The 25,962-nt window shown below is 30.9% G+C and overlaps 1 long non-coding RNA gene across 1 annotated transcript in view; it reads left to right on the top strand.

The window, feature by feature from the left end:
* The window catches only part of LOC149374371 (uncharacterized), a 249,771-nt gene that overhangs the window by 140,873 nt on the left and 82,936 nt on the right, over positions 1-25,962 (top strand). The window contains exon 2 of the long non-coding RNA XR_016293136.1: positions 10,298-10,536. This is a non-coding gene — a long non-coding RNA (uncharacterized LOC149374371). The remainder of the gene's footprint in view (positions 1-10,297; positions 10,537-25,962) is intronic.

The raw sequence follows: 25,962 nt of genomic DNA, 5'->3' as shown, positions 1-25,962 counted from the left end.
ATAATGATAAAAATAATTTTGATATTTATAATAACGCTTAAAATATTCACAATAATGTTATCGATGCTAATGGTTTTGGCAATAAAAATATTCTTTACAAGAAACACTAAGAACGTCATTGAGTATAGTATTTATAATTCTTATAATGACTTTTATGGAATTAATAATGAAAATAATGATTTTTATAATGACAAGGACAACAGTAATAATAACGATGGTAATGACGATAATGATAATGATAATAATGATGATAATTATAATGATAATGATGATGATAATTAGGATGATGATCATAACGATAATAACAATAATGACGATAATAATGTTAATAATGCTGATCATAATGATGATGATGATGAAGATAATGATGATAATAATGATAATAATGATGATGATGATAAAGATGATAATGATGATGATGATGAAGATGATAATGATGATGATGATGATGATGATGATGATGATGATGATGATGAAGATGATGATGATAATGATGATGATAATGATGATGATGATAAAGATGATAATGATGATAATGATGATGATGACGATGATGATGATGATGAAGATGATAATGATAATGATGAAGATAATGATGATGATGTTAATAATAAAAATTATAATAATTTTGGCATAGGAATGTTTCTAATATTAATACAATTTTTTAAAAGATTAATGATAGCAAAGGTTATAATATTTTTTTTAAATAATTGTCATATTAATAATGAGAATAAAGATAATAATGATCTAAAAAATGACGCTTACAATGACTATAACGATAATGATAATGGTATAGTGACGTACATAAAAAATATAACACTGTTATTGATGCTTAGGGTCTTGACAATAATAGAAATAACAAAAAACACTAACAATGGCATCAAGTTACAAATTTATATTTTTAATTATAATTTTAATGGTAACAATAATAATAATAATATATTTAAAAATGATGACGACGACGCTTATGTTTAGGATGATGATAATGATGATGACTATAATGATGATGATGATGATAATGATGATAATGATAGTGATGATATTAAAGCTAACAGTAACAGTGATGATACTGATGATGATCAAGATGATGATGATAATCATCATAAAAATTATAAGAATGAGAAAGATTTCAATGATAATGATAGTTATTATTATAATGAGGATGATGATAATGATTTTGATAATGATAATAATGATTATGGGGATGATTGTGTTAATAATGATGATAATAATAATAATAAAGATGATCGAAATAACAAGAATAATAATTATAGCCCTTTTATGAAAGCTAGTGGTAATACAATTAACATAATTATTGAAAAACACTAATAGTGGCAAAAATTAATGTAATTATTATTTTTATAATTGTTATATTGCTAACAATTATAATAATAATGATGATTCAATTGATGACATCAACAATAATAATAACGAAGATGATGATGATAATGATAATAATTGTAATGTTGATAATATTAATTATTATAGTCTTATCGATGCTAATGGTCTTGACATTATTATGTTAAATTATAAACACTGATAATGTCATTTGGTATAGTGGTTTTAATTTCAAAAATAATTTTAATGGAAACAATAGTAATAATGATGATTTTTTCAATAATGACGACGACAGGGATGATTACGATGTAAATAATAATAATTCCGATGATAATTATAATTATAATGATAATGATGACAACAATAATAATAGTAATAATAATTCTGTTGGTGATAATAATGTCGATAATGGTTATTATAATAGTATTGATAATAATGATAATGATAATGATGATGATAAAAATGATAATGATAATGATGATGATGATGATAATGATAATAATGATAGTAATAATTGTGTAAATAATGATAATAATAATAATAATTATGCTGATTATAATAATGATAAGTATAATTATTATAATATTAGCGATGCCAATGTTCTTGATATAAATATAATTATTGAGAAAAATTAAAATTGGCAAAAATTTATTGTAATTTCTTTTTAAATAATCGTTATATTTGTGATCATAGAAATAATGATGATGATTTTAAAGAAGATTTCAACATTGATAATAACGGTGTTGACAATGATTATAATAATATTTATAATTTCGTACAAGATAATTATAATAATTATAATAGTGTTTTCGATTATTATGATCTTAACAATAATATAATTTATGAAAAACACTAATCATGGCAATAAGTATAGTTTTCACAATTTTAATAATCATTTTAATGGTAAAAATAATGATAATATTTATTTTTGGAATAATGACGACGACATTGATGATAACGATGATGATGCTGATAATGCTTATGATGAAAATAATAATAAAGATAATTATTATGATGATGATTATGATGATAATGATAATGCTGCTAATGATGATGATGATGATGATGATGATGATGATGATGATGATGATGATAATAATGATAATGATGACGATGATGATGATGATGATTGTGATAATGATAATCATGGTTATAATAATGATTAAGATGATGATGATAATAATACAAATTACGATAATGATGATGAAGTTAATATTGATAATGACAATATTAATGATTATAATGATGATTATAAAGATGATGATGATGACAATGGTACTAATAATGATAATAATGATGATAGTGATGATGGAGTTGATATTCATGATGATAATTATGATGATGATAATGATGATCATAAAGATGATGATGCTGATGATGGTTATAATGATTTAAATAATAATTAATAATGACAAGAATTATAGAAATCATTTTTTTATCAATAACTCTAATTGTAATAATAATAATGACTATAATGATTTGAATGATGATGACGATAATGATGATCACGATGATAATGATGATAATAATAATTATGATCATAATGAGTATGATGATGATTATAATGACGATGAAGATAATGCTGATAATGATGATGATGATTATGATTATGAAAATAATGACAATGATGGTAATCATTTTAATGATGACAAGGATAATGGTGATGATAATCATATTTATGCTAATTATGTTAATTATTATGATCATAACGCTAACCTTTATAAGTCTTACAATAATTGGATGAATATGAAAACTTTAAATTTTTTATAATTTTTGTGTTTTGTGTTTGTGAGTTTATAAAAAATAATAGTTTAGTAAAATTTTTTGGCCTTAATTTAATAACTTGTGTGTCTCGTGAATCGTAGATACAATGCTTTAAATATGTTATAATGTGTAATCAGCTATATATCTTTTTGACTTAGGAATTTCAAATAGTTGACATAAATTTTTTGTTAAGTAAAAAGTTTGGCAGGTACATTACGTGTAGTGACCTTTTGTTACTATTTTTCGAAAAATTCATATTTTTGTCTGTTTAGTTTTTGCACTTATGGATTCATACTCGTGCTCAACCTTCTGCTGTCTTTTTTTTGTAATCTCTGATACACAAGTATATCTTTACTATGTTCTATATTTGGCATCAGGCTGTTAGCTGCGGTTTTCATGCATCATATTGTTGAGTAATGCATTTAGTTTCTCATGATTTTTTAGCATTGCTCACGATGGTTACTGCAGATTTAAGCGAAAATATGACTATGCCTGGGAGACATACTTGTTATTTGGAGTAGCAGCTAAGAAGTCAGCAAGTTAAAAGTATTTCTGAATAGCGGCTCCCCGTCTCGGCGTTGCGTCGCTCGAGACTTACCAAATGGTACACTGTCATGTGTAGACATGTAATGTTAAACGTTTTTAGTTAGTAATTCTACATTTATTTATGAAACTTCTTTGATCAAAGAATTTGTACTTGTTTGCAAAAGTATACATGTTCATAATCTATACAGTTTATTTGGGCACGTAACAAACTATAAAAATTGAAAAAATTATAATTATACTGAAAAGTACCGTGCGTTTTATATGCCCTATCATAATAATTGGCCATCAGGAGCCGTTGATTTAAAGTTTTTCTTGTATAATTAACAAAAATGGCTGTTCGTTAAAGCTGTTAAGATTTTTAACTTCTAAAAAATATTAATTAAAAAAAATTTTTTTTTCTCTCGTCTCACAACTTTATTACTAGAGCAACAAAGTCTTGAAGCTTGACCTCCACATTTTGTGAAGCCACAATAATACAAATACATTTTGCACTTCATTAAAAATCTGAAAGACTTAAGAGATTACTGTAAGGGTGAAATAAAAAGCTGATCGCTCACGTAGTGGATTCTTTATGTGTCGATTTTAACGCTGCTGTTCCCATAATGAAAAATTTTCTGCGTCAGTTTCTTGACGCTTAGAATTGTATTTATTAAAGACATTAGAAGTTTTATTTACCTTTTACAGTCTTATGACCGTTGGCATGCTTATGACTTTTGTGACTTATAAAGGCTATTTTCTGTCAACTTTGTTTGGTTTCAATATATTAGTTGGCAAGGTAGTTTGACGTGTGATTGCTCTTAAAAGGACCAGTGAGATTTTTAAGTTAACTCTACAATTATTTACAAAAATGGTGACTGACTGGATACCTCAGGGTGTTCTGCTCTGACCAGCTGTTAAAGCTCAAGGCTGATCGGGAGAAAAATTACAAATTCCGAAGCTTTGGAGCTAGTTGTAGTACTCTTTCCCAACGTCTCCTGGTATAACATCAAAGACGTTGGTTGATCTAAAGCACCTTTTTTTCCAGACTCAGTTGTCTTAATGATCTAAGATGGGAAGATTGTTTCGTGATGATTACCCGTTGGAGACTGATCCGTTGGCTCAAGCTCATTTTTCCTTGATAGCTGTTCGGTTCTCTCAACGCAGACCTTGAAGAGGATCGGTGATTCCTGGTTAAAAGCTTAGAGTTGAGAGAATAATATAGGGTCGTCTGTCACCAGGATTCCCAGCCTTGCGACAAACGACTCTGCTTGTGAGGTCTGCCAGTAAATGACTGACTTGGTTTAATAGTGGCCGGCTTCACATAGTCTTTTCGTCGACGAATGATGTTTCTGGAAATGGTAGTAAAAGTGTATTTGTTGGCAAGGTAGTTTGAACTTAGGTGGCCCTTAAAAGAACCGATGAGATTGATGGTTAAATAATGAACGGAAATACTCATATTGGCCCTGAAAAGGACCAGTGTCAAAATTTCGAGTAACTCCTTATTATTATTCTTGATGATGGAGAGCCAGCTGCACGTAGCTTGACTTGTACCCTCGAAGTCTCTGTGTACGAAGACCGTAGATAAGGGAGATACGCCGCTGATCATAGAATAACTCGTCTTCAGGTCATTCCCCAGATAACCGATCGCTCATAGTTATTAGGGAAAGTGCGCCTGGAGAATACCTTCTTTGTAGATATGTTGTTAGAATAACCACTAAGAAGTTGACCGTTGTGGTTGACCGCACTCTTTAGGGCTGTCTTTTCTGGCTTACATTCATAGTAAAAAATTCTGACACCACCGGGCCAGATTGTAAAACCGTCACATAACTCTGAAGTATTGGATTAGAATGTGCTCTGGCTAGAAATGTCTCCTAGTATTTTGCCTGAGACGATATCGGTTAGAGTAAATTTTTTATTGGTGGCACTCGTCCATCCTGGAGGTTCAGACTAAAAGTAAATCTAGGTCACTTGCGCATTAGTGAAGATTGTCATCACTAACCAAAATACACAGCTGCACAACTATCATCTTTGTTCTCGATGCAGCTGGGTAAGTTGCTAGTTAAAGGAAACAAAAATTTTTGAGACACTCCAGTCTATTGTAACCACACTCATTTAATTATGTTGCAAGTAGCCTCAATTTTATGTCAACGCCTTACACCTAGCAGATCCTACTTAACTAAAGAGAAGAGCTGGCGTACTTTTGCCAAACTTTTAACTTATTTATTGCTATTGTTATTTAATTTTTTAAGATTAAAGCCATACTAAGATCATCTAGGAGGTATCAAGAATTGGTAAGCGAAATTTCAGCGAAATCGGTTCAGTAGCTCTTATGGTTAGTGATTACAATGGTTTTAGCGACTTTGCTTTATAGATTATTGAGATGAGAGTTGTAGCATTGAGCATTAGTGTGACTTTTTTATCTATTTATACAATATTTATAATAAAATTAATTGAGTTATTCAAATTACTTTATTAATCTTTTTTTTCTGCGTATTATGTTCTTGACATAATACTTAACCTCTTATATTTGCTTTTACAGAAAAGCTGTTAATATAAGATTGTAGATTATACGTTAAGGTCCTAATATGTTAATTGGTTGCAGAGCCATGACGTAACATTATCTCAAAAAAATTGCACATACATTTGTGGCAACGCTTACATATTTCACTTTGGCTATCAAAAGACATTGCTTTTTATCTCCTCCAATGAGAATCTGTTTCTCAGTATCTGCCTATTTTATGCTAAGGACTACACGTCTTACCCCAATCTCGAAATTATTTGTTTCGTCTTACTATACGACGTATAACATTTCTCACGATGTATGTTTGTTGTGAGCAATGGAGTCCTACTTTACTATTATTATAGCTTAGTTTTATGCATAATTTTATATTTAAAGGTATTAAGACCTTTTAAGAAGCTTTCTTGTTGACTATTTCTCTTATGATTAAGGTGGCTCCAGTGGCCTCAATGCTAGAATTATAAATTACCGAACCGAGGTTAATAGAATTGAATTATATTCTTTGAATTCCCATCTTCCTATTCGTATAAAAAAAAAATAAATGTTGACGATGAAAATTGTAAAAAATCATGCTTACAAAATCGTAGTTTTAAGACGGGTTAGATAGGAAGTGCAAGTTTACGCGATGTACAACCTACTGCTGCACTTATATAAATAACCCGTAAAGTGTAAAAAACATACTATCTTGTATATATTATTACGTAGTTTTCGATGACATGAGAAAAGTGTCTTGTTATCGAACAAAATCTTTAAATAATCGGAGACTAAGTATACAGATGCGAGTGCAAGTCAGCTCTCAGATGTCTGCATTCTACAGAGTACATATATCTATATAGGTACAACTACAGCTAAGCAATGTTGCCACATTCTTGAACTTAGGAGCGTACCGTAACAGTTTATCAATTAGGGCACCATAAAACTTTTTTGTTTTTTCATATTTACTTACTAAAGTAACAGATAAAATGTAGAATATGGCTTACAACACTCTCTAACATAATTTTATACCATAATTTTAAGAAAATAATGATTAATTTTGAGTCTCCCCATTTTGATACGGCACTAGGCGCTGGAGCCACCTTGAGATCTGTTTTCTCTTAACTGCAACAGGTTATAAGACAGTAAAGAAAGGTACTTTTATTTTATTATTACTGACGTTATAAGCTATAAATTTATTTTAGTTTATAATTTCTAGGTAGAATAAGGTTCTCTTAGACAGATTAGGTCTACGAATAACACTCTAATTTTTTGTATAGAATATTACTAGTCAATTAACAGACAAAGATATTAAATTATCTGTGATACTAGATAGCGTCTGTTTATCAATTATAAAACGTAATATACGAGTAACAATTAAAGCATCTTACCTTATAAAAACAAAACTAAGCTCTATTAAGAAGAGCGAGAATTAGTTTTCAGCTAGAGGTGACAACACTGACTTAAGCTTTTTTTATATTTACACCAAGCACACCTAGTAATGCATAGTAAAACTGTTGATCGCACTGCTACTTGTACGTTCTACGACCTTTTAGTCATGTACTCAACAGTATATACATCTGTAACTTTGATATTTTTGAAGTGAAACTTAATAGCTACATACTTATAAACCAGTGGTGGATACAGCTGGTTGATGCGACTCAAAAAAATGCTTTCTAGTTTTTGGTGACAAGACGAAAGTGGAGAAAGGGAAGCAGAGCATAAGAGTCTCTTTCTTATGCATGTGCATAATGAGGCGCCCTAGTTACTGTATTGATAAATATGATAAAATCTATCTCTATAGTACTTTTTACCTACCGCTGCATGGTAAAAATACTTACGTGGCCGTTATTAAAGGTAAGCACGACCTTTGTTACAGCTACGGTACTATCAGGTAAATAATGACTGACACAAAATTTTGCTTGATTTTCTTTAGGTCTTACAAAAAAGGTAGTAAGAATCGTTTCTCTTTTCTATTTGTTCTGTTATATGTTCATATGTATGGTACTCAATATGCATAAGAAATAACAGATGAATTATATGACAACTGAACTATGAGAAATACAAAAAAGAACTAATCAATAGGAGGGAAACCAAATTAGCTAAAATTAACACTTTTTTCAAGTTTTCTAAAGAAAAACCTCATGATCGAGGTAGACCAATAAAGATGGATTAGCATGCGCTTATAAAAAATGAGTTTTCTTGTTTTTTGATTGTATTAAAAAAAAAAAAGATTTTTTGTTTGGTGAGGAATGTTTGCAAAATTCATGCAAATACTTATAAGATCTTAAAAAAAATCGTGCTACTGTTACTTGTCAAAATTAAGAAAATAGTCATATATCAGATTGAAAGACAGATTGACTAAAAATAATAATTTTAATAGTTCCTGCAAAGACAAAATGTAAAATTTGTGGTTAGAAGTTCTAGGCTGTGACTAGTCACAAGAAAACCCTTAATTCCTTCATTTTTCGACTGCATTTGAAAAAAAAAAACGAGTCAAAAAATATTTTTATAAAGTATGTTGTATTAAATAAATTTATACGGACGTATAAAAAATTTTGGAAAAATTTTTGTTGTAACATAACTTCTAAAAATTAGAAAAACGGTCAGACCTCGTAAGAAAAGCCATAAAAGCTGAAAATGATTTTGTTTATGTTAAATAAGAAGTAGTGTGCATATATATATATACATATATAATTTAGATACATTTAAACAATCGTAAAACTTAAAAATAATTTAAGTCATATCTGAACGGGAAATCTCCATCCTTTTTATCCTACCTATAAGTTTATGAATTAACTATTTTTCATGAAGAGTTATAAGACTAACTGTCATTTAACTAATACTTTACTTTTCATTATTAATTTTTCAAATTGAAGAAATCTAGTAAGGCTCAGGTATATTTCAGAACAACGCTATAAATAGTTATACAAAACGAATTTAATAAGCAAATACAACTCATTAATAAAAAATGGCTATATCTTTTGTGGTTTCTTATCTAAATTTAATGGAGCTAATTCTTTCACCATTATACTAGCCAAAATTGAAAAAAAATAGTCCAATCAGAAGATTTTAACAAAATTTTGTTGTACAATTATTTGATATCATAGATTAACTGCCGAAGAGTACGTTACATACGTATAGAAAACAGAAGTAAAAAAAGTAGTAGATCTTACGTATAAAGTCACCTGAGAAGTAGGCAAAGGTATTTATTATAGTAAGATCTAAAGCTTTTTTTCTTTTGTTCGGAGAGTAAGCACAGTTTTTACGAATGCTGCACTGAAAGAAGGACCTTGTTTACCACCTAAAGGAATGAAAGTACTTTTTTTTGGTGCAGTGTAGTGAAAATTTTTATTTTGTTATGCATTACGCAACTAATAATTCATTCATGTATTCATACATGTGTCAGCAAACATTAAAGTACGTTAAATATGCAAATCACGTGTAACACAAGTAATTTATCAAAGAAATGGTTTTTGTTGTGTGTGCGTGCTCGAATACGCAGTAATATTTATATTTATACCATAGTTCTATCTCATTCTTGAAGACCTATTTAAATAAGGAATACTCTAATTTTTTCAGTTTTTCTTATACAGAGTTGAATAATAAATAAATCAAAATCCTTACTTTTGCTGGGAGTCCTAAGACCCACAATTTTTTTTTGTCTAGATTATTTATGTTAACTTTCCTAAGGTTTTCTTTTATTACTTCTGCAATATTTTGATAAAATTACTAAAATGCCACTACCTAAACCTTATAGATTGGTTTTTTAATAAAATGTCTTCATTGCGTTTGTCATTACATTTCAGTCGTTTCTAAATACGAAAAAAGTTTTGTTTTGATTTCAATATTATTCACTTAGTGCACGTGTATGGTTTATTGAAGTAACGTACATAAACAAGCTAGTGACATAATATACTCTGTCTGCTAAGAAGTCTTATTATTACAGATTTTTGTATACGACCTTGAAATCTTACGTAAGAAGTCACATAAGAATAGTCATAAATTCAGATGTTATTATGGAAAATGTACTAATAAATTAAAAATGTATACATTCTACTGTATAGAGATATGCAGTAAAACAAATTAACTGCTTCTGTAAAAGAACAGCACGTAAAACTACTAAGCAACATTTATTTGAAGTCTTACTCAACAGCTAACGAAGTCTTATGATTACAGCTTCTTTCAGATCCGATAATACTGTTTCTTGATGAACCGACAACTGGGCAAGATTCGTACACAGCAGAAATTTTAATTGATCAGTTACAGTTATTTGCAAATAGTGGTCACACTGTGCTATGCACAATTCATCAACCAAGCTCAGCAGTATTCACTGCCTTTCAGAAAATAATTTATCTTGCTAATGGTCGAACTGCATTTGCAGGGACGCATGAGCAATCTCTAACCTTTTTTTCAAGGTAATATCATTGACAACAAGCGTTGCGTATAGTATATGAACCAAAAAGTAATTAAGATATAATTATAAGTATTATGAATATAAGTTTATTTTCATTCTTATACATTGGTAGACATTAAAATAATGATTAACTACGATCCTATGAATCTTATCACTGAATAAGGACATACTTAACACAATGAGAATGATAACTCGTAAGTGAATGTTTTATGTAGGTATGTCATAACTATAAGATGCATGCCATATAATTTCTCAAACTTGCGAGTTCTAAATGAACAAATATTAAAATAAAGACATAACGACATATTAAAAATATTATAATCTAATAACAACGCAGCAGTTAAAAAAGTAAAATTTTTTTAGATTTTTTTAGTATTCAAATCCAATTATCTCATCTATAGAGAATATTAAGACAAGTCAAAAAATTTAATTTCTTATTCCAGAAAATGGGACTTATGGTTTGAACAAATCATGTGTAGTTAATTTAATAATAGTGAGGACAGTAGTACTTGATGCATAAAATTTTCAAAATAACTCTATATTGATTCATGTGCGTTTAATTCATTATGAATAAATTAACAAGTTGTTAGGAGCAAGTATGATCATGGTTCTTTACTTTTGTAATAAGAAGGAATTTCTATAACACTTAAAAAGACTTGCACTATAAATATTGTAAATAGTTAAAGTGTATGTTTTTTGCATTGTATTTAACTTATCTTATCTCACCTAATACCAACATGTTGTATTTAAACGTATTCTTCATTTTTTTATACTATCATTATGTCTGTTAGTTACCTGGCATTTTTTTTCTTTTTTTTTTTTTTTTAATCATACGAGCTTATGCAAGCCTCGTGGGCCCTTAACCTATTCCTTACGATGGAAGCCACTGTCTACAATTTATTTAGAAAAGCTTTCTTTTTTCTACAAAATCAGATGAGTGCTTATTCAATAGTTACTGTACTTTTATCTCAAGACCATGACAAGAACCTTGATGATCGAACAGTGGTGTAACTTACCAGTGTCTTGTACTACAAGAAGTTTTGTTACGACAAATGTCATTTTCAAAACGGTAAAATTTATTTTAATAATGCTTATATTATTGTGTCTAATGTATGTCAAAGCATATCGCTTAAAAAAAGTCTCTTATCGACAGACAATTCTATTTTGCTAATTCTAACTTGTTCTTAGCTTTTAGTTAGAACATTTTTACATGACGTAATTCTTAATAGCTTGTTTTCAGTGAATCACATTATCCTAAAAGCGATTTTACTATCATAAAAGTAGTAAGAGTTTGTTTGTATGTTCTCAAAAACAAAATTATAGCTATTAAAGCTGAATCTTAGCAGAAGTTCAATTACAAGTAGTTATGTTTCATAGGTTATTAAAATTAGCAGTTACTTTGACATAACAGATCTCATCCAACTTACAAGAATTTACTACAAATCAGCTTGGCCGAACGATTTTGCCTTTTGCTGAAGGGCACTTGGTTATGTTTTTTAACGTTACTTGCTGTTAACTAATACTTGTTCATAATTAATTTCATGACATTACATTCATAAGTAAAAGTTTTTGAACTGCTTAATGCCATGCTATACACTTGCATCAGCATAAGTAAAAATAATAGTAATACACACCACAGAAATTTTAATAGTTTTTTAAGCGTTTGAATGCACCTTAAGTGCACATTAGTCTACGAAAGCGCACTTTTTCAACTTTCAATGCCATGTAAACTACAATTAAAAAGAATATCATAAGTTTTAACAGTTATTTTCTTACTTAATTTATTTACTGACATTATACTAAAACATTTTACTTTAAATACTTATCACATCTGTTATTTTAAGTACAGCGTGTACGAGACGTGTACAAACTGAAAGGAGAAGATTCCCAAATCTTACTACGATGAAGCCCACTACGTGTCATACAGTTGACGATCAATATTGAACTCATACTCCCTCAATAACGTTTGAGTTTTTCTCTGTGCCTAGGATTCAATTTTTATAGTAACATTGAGAAACTTTATCTCATCCTTGGACACTCTTATAGCGATAAATTAATATGCTTGTATAAATAAAAGCCAAGATATAAAGAACAAAGTCCAATAATCATAGCCAACAACCTTTCTTACTCGTAGTGATGTATTAAATATAGATATAACTAGATTATAATGTGAACGCAGGATAACATGTAAATACGCAGATACGTATCGTTCAAAAATTGTATCAGGTGCAATGTTTTTCGTGATCTGATTAATTGAGAACTTTACGGTTTACAACTTTATTTTCGTAATTAGTAGTCAGCAGATAGACTATGGTGGTTTTTCTCTGAGCTGTGTAACAACCACTTGTTATTTAAAGCTCACTCACCTTTTTTTCCCTCCAAACTGTAGAAACTATATCTGAGCAGCCCCGATCTGTAGCAACTACATTCGACCTGTCCCAACATATTTAACTGGCTACAACAATTTTCAGAGTACCTTGAACTGCTGCTGCAGTTACTAGATGAACTGTTGTATTTGTAGCTTGAGTTTTGCTAAGTTTTGCTCAGCTCATGCATGTGATAATTGTGTACACAGAACATTCTTCAGGTGAGAGATAGTCTAGCCACATCTAGTGACATCTATCTAATGTAGGTAACGAATAATATATAGCCTCTTCTATCTAGTAGCCATAGCTATGGATTAATACCAATGCACGATCGGTCAGCCACCTATACATCAACAGTTCCTGTTCTCAAATCTTACCCTCGCTTATTACCCCCTTAGCGTATCATATTTACAAGCATTAACAAGTCACAATGAAATCGAGTTTCACTCTTTCTTAAATTAAGTTTTTTTTTCTTGCAAAATAAAATATCAATGTAAATACCTAACCTCCTACACTGGCCAATGGAGGAAAGCTGTGGACGTTGGATCGTTCATTATTTATGAGGGTTTTGGAAAATTACTTTTAATATTAAAATCACAATTAAATAAACACAAACACATTTTCTGTTTACACACTGCAAGCGACATTTCATTATCTGCGCTTAAAAGCTGCGTCGCAGAGCAATAACGTCACAATTAAGGACTTGCCCTAGAGAACCATTACCTTTCACATAACTTCAATATTCTTGACAAACACTCATGAGGATTTTTGTAAGTCAAACATTCTAATGAAGAGTAGATAGACTAGGCCGATACGAGCACACGCCAAATCCAGCACACGTCCCCCTCCCTACCCACGTTTACGACCGTGCACGGACAGCCATGACTCTGGGCGAAGCGCTAGGGGTTGGGCACAGCTTTCTATTTTCTGATTTGCATGTAGGAGAGCGTGTTGTTTTGTATGTATGGATGAGAGCCCCAACCACACGCTCATATCTGTGAGGTATGACATGAAAGTGTTACCATTTCAAGGTTATACGTGTACACATATACATGTTCATCTCCATACATAGATAAATACTTATGTACGATGCGTGTATGTATATATTTTTATAAAGATTTTTAATTTAAAATGTATAATGTATGATAGGAGTAAGTATGACAAGGAGTGGATTTTTATTTTTTAAGAAAATAATAGTAAATCTTAAAACATTTATTCTTATTTTTTTTAAAATTTCTTTTGAATTACAATCCACAAAGTACGAATTACTTAATTCTTAAATATTAATATATACAGCTCTTTATTATCGTCACTTCCATCTTCCTATTCTGTATATAAGTAAAACTATTTCATGCGTTTGACATTGTGAAGAGCACACATGGTTTTGTAAGCTCTTTTATAATGAGGGCAACTGGAAACCTGTTTTGGGAGCTCAAACAAAGGATAATCTGTCATATCAGTGACTTCAAATCCAAATCTTGCAAGCCACTTTTGTTTTAGTTCTGCATTCACAAAAATTTTGGTGGCATCTTTTAGATTCAGAGATTTTTTTACTATTTTAAGTGTTTATATAAGTGTTGACAAAAACTTTAAGCACAAATGACCGCAGTTGTAAGAGTTAAATTTTTTATATCGTTTGTGATTATACTGAACTGTACCAACACCCCAATACAACATTTAATCAATAGGTGGCTGCAAATCTCCAAAACTGTCATGATAAACAACATTCTGGCCATATTTTCAATACGCCACCCAGTGAGTTCCAGGTCCATTCTTGTCGTCAAGATTACTATAGCAGTTTTACAACCATGGCCCATCACTGGGTGGGTCATTTCGCATAAATACTTCACGAAAAAAAAAAATTTAAAACTCTTAGAAAATTTTACTAAATCTACATTTGTTAAAGCTCTTACAAGTAATTTTAAGTTTTTTAGAATTTTTTTTTGTTTTCCAACCTTTACCAAATGGTTTAAAATATACGCCCAATCTAGTTTTATAAGGCTTAAGATAGAGACCTTTTCCTAACGCAATAGCTTCCATAGTTTCAATGTGTCTTTTATTTTCTTCTATTTTTTGTTGCGGCCACGTTAATGCTCTTCATAATTCCTGCAATACCATTTGCCAAAGCGCCAGTTGCACTTACGCCAGCAAATAAAGGAATCAGATGTAAAGCTTTACCAATTCGAATAGGAACGCGTAAAATGCGAGGAATTTTAATACTTTTTTTACCACCACACATTTTAATGGTATTGCGAGCATATTTTAAAGCACTACTGATTTCTTTATGAGCATTTTTGCTCTTAGTATTCATTTGATGCGAGGCAGCGTTAATAACTGTGTTCAGAGTAGTTTTTAGTTTCTTTTCTATACTGCATTTCTTTTTTGAACCTCTTTTCTTTTTTGTTTTTCTGTTCCAAACCCATACCTATTTTACTCTTAGGTCTCATTGCACCTGTTACCAGAACAGTAATTATTTTTTTACCAATACTTGAATCTAAAGCCTTAACTCTTTGCCAAGCTCGATCAGCTAAAATTTTATCTGATTTGTTTTCAGTCTCAAGATCATATCGATTTTTGGAACAAGCTATTATATCCTTCATGAATGCTACATCCAGAGGATCTACTCCAAGATCACCTCTAGCAAGGCGTTCCGTAAGTTTCGTACCTGGACCACAGTACTGATAACCTGGTAAATGAATTTCTACAGGTAGAGAATTTATGATTTTATTTACAATACCATATCCTCGCTTACAATGAATGATCATTTTACTTTGAAGGTTGGGTTGTGACTGAGTATTGCAAAAAAAATATGTATACTTATACTCATCAGATCAGTTGCAATGTAGCCATAGTACCAGATAAAAATGCAAGAGTATAAAAGGCAGTATCATTTTATCTCACAGTTCCGTTGTAACTGTTACGTTGTACAGTACAGACATGAGATTTAAAGAACAGTCTGTAACATTGCAAGTTCCAAATTTTGATGCTATTGTAAAACAAGAAAAGCGTGTAAATCGACATGGTGAACTCCTTTCAGATAGAAGTCGTGCTATATTTTGTGGTCCATCTAACTGTGGTAAAACCAATAGCTTATTAGCATTAATAGTACATCTTAACGGACTGAAATTCGAAAATATATACGTGTATTCAAAGTCATTGAATCAACCCAAACAAAAAGTTTTAAAAGACCTATTAGAACCTATAGATGGAGTAAAGTACTTACCTTACAGTGAACGTGAAGCAGTAGTCTCACCAGATGATGCCTTACCAAATTCTATTATGATTTTCAATGATATAGCTTGTGAAAAACAAGAGAATGTGAAAGCCTTTCTGCAGGGGAAGACACAAAAATGTAGACTGGTTCTATGGTTATATGCTCAAGTACCAAAACATCTTGTAAGAGACAACGTAAATTTTTTAGCTTGAATTCGTCAGGATAAAGTTAATTGGAGACATGTGTATAATGATCATGTAAATAAAGATATGCCATATAGTAAAATTAGACAGTTATGCTCTAGCTGTTGAAATGAGGATTGGTATGGATTTGTTGTTATAAACAAGGATGTACTGATAAAAAATGGTCGATGTAGGAAAGGTTTTGACGGTTTTGCTCTTAATATATGACATACATAGAAAAAATTCATAGTCCAACGAAAGCCATTAAAGCATCAACATGTATGAAGGAAAAAAAGACGTACTTTATCAATTAGTAAAGGCAAGAGAGGCCATGAAAAAAAAGTACAGACAGTTAAAGATTGGAAAGATGAAGTTGAAAATGTCCCAAGCGAAATTTTTTAACTAATAACAGATCCTTTATAGAAAATTGTTATTACAACAAAAAAAATGAAAGAAATTTATCTTTAATCCATAAATACTTAAATAACGATAACAATAAAGACGATACGAAAGCAAAAACTAAAGAACCACCCAACGATGATAGTAGCATGGTGCTCAAGTTTGCTGCCAGTGAAAGCGATGATAATATGAATAAAGATACTGATGAAATTAACAAAACTATTTAATATATGTCTAATAATAATAAAATCAGTGAAAAGTTATCGAGAAACTCATTATTGCAAATGCTTGATAATGATTAAAAAAAGTTATTGGATTTAATGTAGAGGGTACGAAAAGAAAATAGAACATACAAACTTGGGGATTCATAAATATATTTTGATAATAATAAATTCACAATGGACAAACTTGAATTTTTATTGACTGACAGATTAATGGAGCTACTCATAAAAAACACCTGAATACAAATCTCACAACGGAAGAGGATATGCAAAAATATATGTTTTTAAAAATTTTAAGTGTTCATAGAAGAGGATTTAATAAAAATGAGCCTATTAGGCAACATAATAGTCATAAATTTAATAAAATTATTGCTCCTATGTTCAATGGCGTTCCAAGTAAAACCGGAGGATCATTATTACCACAATTCAAAATCGCCTGAAAAACGCAGCCTGTAGATTACGTGCACTGGGAGAATCCCAACGAACTTGTGGATCGTTTACAATTACTTACAGCTAAAAGATTGGCAGGAAATCCTAGTCATGGCAATGAAATAATATCAATTTTTGTAGAGCTACATGAGACAGGTTATATATATTAAGGTGAGCAGTCATTTTGTTTCAGTATCACAATGTCTGTTGATGTATTTGGTCATAAACCAGGAAGGAGTAAAAGTGGTACCCAAGGTCCTCCTGGGGTCGGATACAAACTTACTGCAGATAAACAGTATGACTAAGATAGTAAAAGATTGTGCAATGTTGCAGCACCAAAAAAACCTTGAGATGCTGTAAATCGTGATCACTTAACTGAAAAAATTATAAGTATCAAAAAAGAAATAGATAGCATTCAAATTTTTATATACAATTTACAAAAAAAACGCCCATTCATTTAAACTGATTCAACAAAAATGAATTTAGACATTTAACACATGGAATGAGTTGTCGAGGAACTTTACAATGCAGCAGGAAGTAATCATCCTCGTCGAAAATTTGACGTGCGCTTAGATAAGACTTGGCAAGCGGACCTTATTGAGATGCAGCCTTACGCTAGTAAAAACAAAGGTTATAGGTATATACTGACTGTAATAGATGTTTTTTTAAAGTATGCATGGGCTGTACCGATAAAAAAACAGGTAAAATAGTGTCAACAGCGATGCAGTCTATATTAAAGGACGAAAAGGGTGCCAGTGAGCTTGGAAACTGATCACGGCAACGAATTTTACAATTTTGAGTTTCAAAATCTAATTCAAAAATACAAAATAAACTTATACTCATACTACAGCAACCTCAAAGCATCTACATGCGAACGATTCAATCGTACTTTAAAAAAACTTTTGTGGAAGCAATGTAGTTCACAAGGCAATTACAAATGGTTTCATGTCTTACAAACGCTGATTGAATTATATAATAATAGAAAACATTGAACAATTGGTATGAAACCAAAAGATGTTACGACTGAAAACGAAATTCAAGTCCTGACAAAAGTTTAAAAAAGATGCAAACGTAGCAGCAAACCAAAATTAAAATTTAAAGTTAGTGATAAAGTACGCGTGAGCAAAATAAAACAGGTATTTGAAAAAGGCTATACTTTTAATTGGTCAATAGAATTATTTACAATCACTTATGTAGCGGGAACAAATTAAACTACGTATCATCCCAAAGATTATCGAGATCAACTTATCTTCGACGGGTTTTTATGAGCAGGAACTGCAAAAAACAAAAAATCCTAATATTAACCTGGTGGAAAAAATTTCTTCGAAGACGTGGACAGCAAGTTTTTGTAAAGTTGTTAGGTTTTAACAACACTTATAATAGTTGGATTAATAAACATAAAATCTTTTTTTCATAGTAAGTAAATAAATATTTCTTATATAATTAATCAAATAAATTAATGAAATAAAACTTTTTAAATTTTGAAAGGAATTTGTTGAGGAAATTCTGTTCAATATAATGTATTGAATTGAATATTATTTAAAAAAAAAAATTGTTTTAACTGTCACAGAAAGTGTAGGGGAGGGTGGGGCAGCCGTGGCACTCTAACTTAAATCAAATGTAGAAGTAACATTCAATATGAATTCAATATTTGAAAAAAATAAACAAAAAGAAAAATTGAAGTTAAATTGTAATCCACAGGCAAAAGTTTTTATTTTTTACAGTATTGTCAACAAATGAAGTAAAAATAATATACTTCGAAAATGCTCCACCTGCCCTACCGTTGGGTAGGGAGTGGCACCCCATGGGGCAGGCGTAGCACGTTCGCAATATCTCATTTTTGTATTGAAATTTTTATGGCATTTCTCTTTCTGTTTTAATTAAGTAAACATCTAAGGGTTGTGATAAATTTGTTAGTTGTTGTATATTACTATTTATTTTTATTGAAAAAATTTTTTTTTTATTACAGAAAATATTTAACAAAACTTAAAGTATTACTCAAGCATACTGACTTATGTTTAATTAATTGCTAAATCACAATATAGTACTTCTTGTTGCCTTATTTAAAATTATTGTACTCAAGAATTCTTGATTGAAGGATCTCTTAGATAAATCTCATCAGTCGATAATTTACCTACAACTACTTAAGTATTGCACTTCTATTTTGTGAACTGTTTACATCAGGTTTATAGGTAGGTATAACTATACGTTACAGAACAGGTCAGGCGCAGTCAGCTGATAAAGTGCAGCAAATATATATCGCAGCTGCTGACCGTACTCCGTCTGCCCGACCCTCAGTGCTACGCCTGCCCCATTTCAATGAGGTTTTATGTTGTTCATAACATTGTTCAGATAAATTAAAAAAAAAAAAAAAAAAGTGCTTTGAAGCTGAAGACTTGAGTTAATTATTAATTTCTTAATTACTTAATTTTCGTTAAAAAAATCTAATATTTTCGAGTTGTTTCAAGCCAATGAAAAATGAAGCCATTTTTTTTCTCAGCAGTGAAATTTTTGAAGTTACATAATAAATCGGAAACGTGATTTTTCGACAAAGAAAGCATAGAGGATAATAGGATAAGTATTTCTTATAACATTTATAGCAAAATTCGATTTTTCAAGTTTATGATTATTGATATTATAAGTATGCCATGCTGAGCCGCCGTGCTCTGCCTGCTCCACCCTCCCCTATTCGAGAAATAAATACTTTAAATTTGAGGGAAATTGTCATTATATTTACTTATTCTAAATCATAACAAAATACAATATGTTTTCCATTGAACATTAAAAATAATCTAAACTTATTAACAGCATTCAGCAGTTCGTTATAAAAGTCATCATTATCACACAGAGCTATGCATATTTTGAACGGTAGAATGATTTGAAAATCGTCAGCCAATTTAGCTACTACTGTTGGCCCAAATATTGTGTTGACCTTTCTCAGTTTGGTTACTACATATTTCTTGTGTGGAATCATGTCGGAAATTTTTTTCTTCGGCAGAAAACCTTTGTTAGCGATGTTATTAAGTTTTACTAGATCCATCTGTAACATATTATTTATAAATAATTTTCATTTTAACTGATCCATTTTTTTTCTTTCTCTTTTTTAAAGAAAAAAATTAAAAAAAAATCATGCCATCCTGTAAAAAGCTTTTTACTTGGTGTAACGTTGTCAGAAACGAGTACTGATTGCGATAGGGGCTCTTGTTGTCTTTTCAGTCCAGTCCTATTTGAACCTCTGGCTGGTAGTACAATAAGCTCTGCTGACTGTGACACTTCCTTATATAGAGCTAGCCTCTCTACTGTGGCTTGCTCCTTCACTGCAACTTACCCCTCTATTTTGGATGGTTTTAAATAAGCAGTCTTATCTCTTCCTGTTTCTTTATTCTGATTTGCTGTTTCAATCACTACTTCTACATTTTCGATCAAATTAGCTGTCTTTCCCCCTTCTGATCTTTACCTTGGTTTACTAATCCCCTCTCCACTATGCTGTGATGAACCCATGGTAGGATGTCTGTAGAACCAGATTAAAAATAGTGTTTGTCATCGTGCGCACTGAGCGCAATTTTTGTTTCTTTTTTAGTAAAGAGCTGATGATGTCGTGACCTTATACTTTTTTGCTTTCGAGTCTTACTAGTATTTTCGCATAAGCACTTGATGTAATCATCAAAGTCTGTCATAGCATTCACTACTGAGCTCTTGACATACTTGGCTTTCCTCAATGGCTTTTGGTCTTGAATGCTCACACTATACATTTTGCTTCTCAATCCTACGAATTCCAATATGACTTTTCCATTGCACTTATCCGTCATAAGGCCAACAATTTTTTTATTACTACGAGGCATGTTAAAATCATTATTGATGGGATAGTCCCATATGTCGAATTCTATGATATTTTTACACATCACATTGTCGATATTGTAATTTGATATTAAATACAGAAGCCTATCGGTGTCTGTGTATAAAAGTTGGCATTGATCTGCCATTTGACTTTTCATAAAGTCATAATGAAATTGATGTACAAGGGCCTTAGATAGGTCCAAGACACTTAATCCAACATATATTGGCTTCTTGATGCTAACTTCAGTGCGTTATAATTGTATAGGCACTAACTGCTCATCAAATATGTCACAGCTTTGGAAATTTGGTCGAGTAATATAACTTTCAGCACCGCAACATCGTAACGTGTTTATTAATAAGCTTGACATTAATACGTTTGCGCTCATTCTTCATCGTTTTTCTATACAAAGCATCATTAAATAATTTATAAAACATTTTTCAAAGTCAATTGTTGCATTCTTACGCTTTTCACTGTTAGATTCTATATATTACTTCAACAACGGACTTTGATTAAACTGTAAAACTCCTTATGGGCATCGTTAAGAGTCTTAGAATATTAAAGGTCTACTTTAAGTATGTAACCTATTCCTCCATCATCCGCCACGTTCAAAATACCAACTGGACTGACGATTTTAGTCCATTCAAAGCCTTCATAAGCCAATGGTTTGGTCATAGCCCATCCATACAAATTATTAACATCATAATACATCAAATATTCATTACTTTTATTAGCTCCATAGCCTTCTTTTATGTACGAATTATTGGCCCTGGCATGCCGATTGCAACATTGGCTTATACCACCAAGAATTCCACGCTCGATGAACAAAACCATGTCTTTGTCAGTCAACAGTTTCTATTTTACCTGTAATTATGTATTTTATGTATATAAATTATATATGTGTAACGATCTTAATACTTTGCACGTATGACTCACATTCATAAATTTTAACATCGCGTTCCATGTTAGGCCAGGCTTTGTGTAATAATGAGCCGGATCCAAATGATAAGCCTCAAGACAATTATTTTTAAAGTTTTCAAATATTTTCAATAGTCACAATACATCTGTCTTAAAATATAAGTCGAAATACTGCCCAAGTGTTTGTATGTTGAAAGTATTTCAAATATTTATAGCGTGTTTATATTCTTCATTACTGATATGGGCTTCGACTAACCTGCTGTAGAAGCTTTCTTTTAATGGAAGCCTATGTTCCTTAAGTTTTTTAAATAAGATGTAAAATCGTTAGGGTACACACCTTTTTTTTTAAATAAATTTATGCGATCTGTAGTGTAATGATCATCATTTGAAAATACTGTTTCCAATATTTTTAGTTCCTTTTAATAAGATGACAATTTATCAGGAGATGAAATCATAAGCTTAAAGGAATTAATAAATTGAAGACTGACATCAGTCCCTTTTACACATTTTAAAAATGAGATGTATTTTTCTTTTGTTTTTAGTAAAAGCTGGATTCTTTCCAAGAAGCATATGGCAAGTTCTTTTACAAACAAATGCGAATCATATTCGCTCAAGTTGTGAAAAATTACAAGAATCATTCTTGAGTATTAATAATGAAGAGTGTATTTGTTATGAGTGGGACCATGGTATTTAAAAAAAAAGAATTATTGTACGCTTAATAATATTATATGTTTAGAATAAGTACACTTACTTTCAAGTGAAATGACAGTGATCTCTAACTCTTCTATCATCCAAGCTAAATGGTTGATTGCATATGTGACACAAAAATGCTTCATTATATTTTAACTGTTATTTAAGTGTCAAATTTGTCATTTTTATAGGATTTTTGTATAATTCTTCTAGTTTTAGAGCAAAAAGATACAGAGAACGTACAAACCACTTAGCAGGTGTTTCGTCATCGTTTTTGTCACTTTTTCTATATTTATTATATTCTGATTTGCTATCGTCGTAAGAGCACTTAACAAAATAACCAATACTGTATGTTCTATGACTTTGATAAGCACGGCTGCTCTTCGTAGGTTCTAGCAAATATTTGAAGTCTGCATATACAACGAAAGGTACTTTGTTTTTATACGTAAAATTTTTGAATTGTAGTATATCATCTTTCTGATTTCTATTGGGCAGCAGAGTTTTACACTTATTTAGAATTTTGCAATCGACTTCATGCTTTTCTAACTTTTGTTTTGACGAAAAATAGTGAAAGCAACGATTACATATATGTATTGCATGTCCATGTTTAGATAATTGTTTACATACCAAGCGGGATAAATTTTTTATCCAAACGTAATGATATTTGTATTCTTCGTTTAAATAATCATTACCTTTATTTATATTATCGTTTTCTTCATGATCTACATAGAAGCTTTTAAGAAGTTAAAGATTCACAAGGAATTCTATTTTATTTATTATTAATGGACTGGAAAAAACATTGTTAACATTATTCCTCTTTTTAAAAAAATTTAAATTCACCGATACTTTGTTTTGGTTTTCAAATTTTCTAATTTGCTTTGGGTTAACAGGATAATTAATTCCATCAAAGTTTAACTCGTTTTTGTACCGAACATAGTTCGAGACACGATTTGGTTTATTTTTCGTTGTATGTATTGCTGACAGAATAGCCCATTTAAAGCACTAAACGTCTTTGTTTAGTACATTTACACAAGCATTTTTGTTTTTTTGTAACCTGGCAAATCTATTAAAGAATTACCTCACATAGGATTGAGTTTATTATTATTTACAACTAAATTCAAAATTGTGAGCAAAGACCATTCTGATTCTTTGTCACGTAAATAATCCATATTTTTTTCTATTGGCTGTTGTACATTCACATCAAACCACTTATTTAAGTCTGTTGTCTGGAATATAGCTTGTGATTTTGTGTCAGAGTATTTTAAATCTCCAGTATAAAAATTGTCTTTAAATACTATACATTACGCTGCCAACACTGTATTTACTTTTAACACTTCATGTTCACTAAAAAATCGATGGATCCGTTTTACAAACTGATGTTTATCGTCTTTTAAATACTTTTTCAGATCTAGATGTTTTAAATTCACGATCAAAGCTGTCATAATGCGTTTTTGAAATGCACTGTTAACGTCATTTAAATTTACTGATCTATTATCCTGAAGAACGGGAGCTGCTGCCGCTTCTATCATACCTTCATCTTGAATGCTTGTTGTAGGGCCCGTTTCTGTCACACCTTCACCTTGGACGCTTATTGCAAGGCCTGCTTTTTGCGTACTTTCTGGTATACAAATTGCAGGTTTACTTTTGAATGCCTTGACTGCTGCTCTCATTTCTTTTTACTGTCTGCTACAAAAACTTGAGGTTTATCTATAAATATTCTCTCCACCTCTACTATTTCCAAATAGTCATAAAGAAATTGTACGGTAGTTTTGAGTAAAGCCACAGCAGCCTGAAATTTTTGTTTTTTCAAGATTGTTAACTTGCAATTTTTGCTAAAAGTATCAGCATTCCTTAATGTTACAAGACGACAATCTAACAGTCTTTGAATTTAAGCAGCGTTGACTTTACTTTCAACAACTTGTTGGTATGATTGCCAAGGAAGGTAGCCAAATCCTAGAAATGCTGTACAGTAGCCATGACTTCTTGCAGGAGGGAGCTTAGCAATCGAGTCACTGGGTTAAAATAAACTGCTCTGTCAATGTAAACTCCTTTAACCACCTTCAGAGTTTAGCAAAAAGCATATTTAAATAAGGGTGGGAAGCATGTGTGTACATGCGTGTATGTGCGTATGCGTGTGTATGAATAAGAGAAAAAGATGACTTAGGGTGGTGGTAAATACCTTACAAAAAGTCAGTATTACAGGTATGATAATATCATAGTTATTAAAAGGGTATTAACATCCAACAAAAAGTTATTTATCAATTGAGGTAAAACTTCATTTTTTTCACATTTATATTTTTTTCTCCATTTTCTTCAGTTTCTCTTTTTCTTTTTTTTTTTTTTTTATTTAATCAATTTTTTTTTTTCAGCGAGGCAGCTTGACGCTTCTTTTTTTTTTTCTAATTTTTTCCGATTATTTTAGATTACTTATAACCGAACCTTCATCATTTTTATGATTTCACCTGCCTGTATTTTCAACTCCTGCAGCTTTCAAAGATTTGGACTCCCATATCCAGTTCTTTTTTATCATCTTCTGTCCATTCCTCAATATTCTCTGGCAGCGGTTAAATTGACAATGGCAACTGCTGCTGCTTCTGCTGCTGCTACTGATGCGATGATGTTGGTGTTAGTGTTGGTGATAATGTTAGTGGCAGTGATTTTTTAAATAGTGATGGTAGTGTCGGAGCGAGTGGTAATGGTGGTGTTAATGATGGAGGAGGTGGCAGTGGTTGCTTGTACAGCTCCATCTACTGGCTCCATGATATAGGAGATGGTAGCGGTGTATTCTTTACTTCTATTTCTTCTATTGTAGGTGGCATTAAAGGGACATCGTCTTCTTTTTTTGCCGGCACTTCTAATTTTTCGATAATTAATAGATAATTCGTTGTCGTCGTCCTCTTTATCAAAAAAATACCATAAAGGACTATCTGATTGAATTGGTGAAACTGGTGGTGGTAGCGGAATTAAATTTTTGCATACTTGGTCGAAGACATCGTCAAAAGATACTGGCATCTGCTCTGTAAAAAAAAATTTTTGAGTTTCATAATAATGTTACATTATAAGCAAGTAAAATTAAAAAAACTAAAAAATATTAAAAGATACCTTTTTCTTTTTTTTTGTTCCTTTTTTTTCTGCTGATCGATCTGTAAACCGTGATGTTAAATTTTTTTCTA

Source organism: Copidosoma floridanum, unplaced genomic scaffold (assembly GCF_036245765.1).
Source record: "Copidosoma floridanum isolate Cflo_tuat_1 unplaced genomic scaffold, Cflo_Japanese_pri ptg000020l, whole genome shotgun sequence".
Classification (NCBI taxonomy): domain Eukaryota; kingdom Metazoa; phylum Arthropoda; class Insecta; order Hymenoptera; family Encyrtidae; genus Copidosoma; species Copidosoma floridanum.
This window is presented reverse-complemented; position numbering and strand designations above follow the sequence as displayed.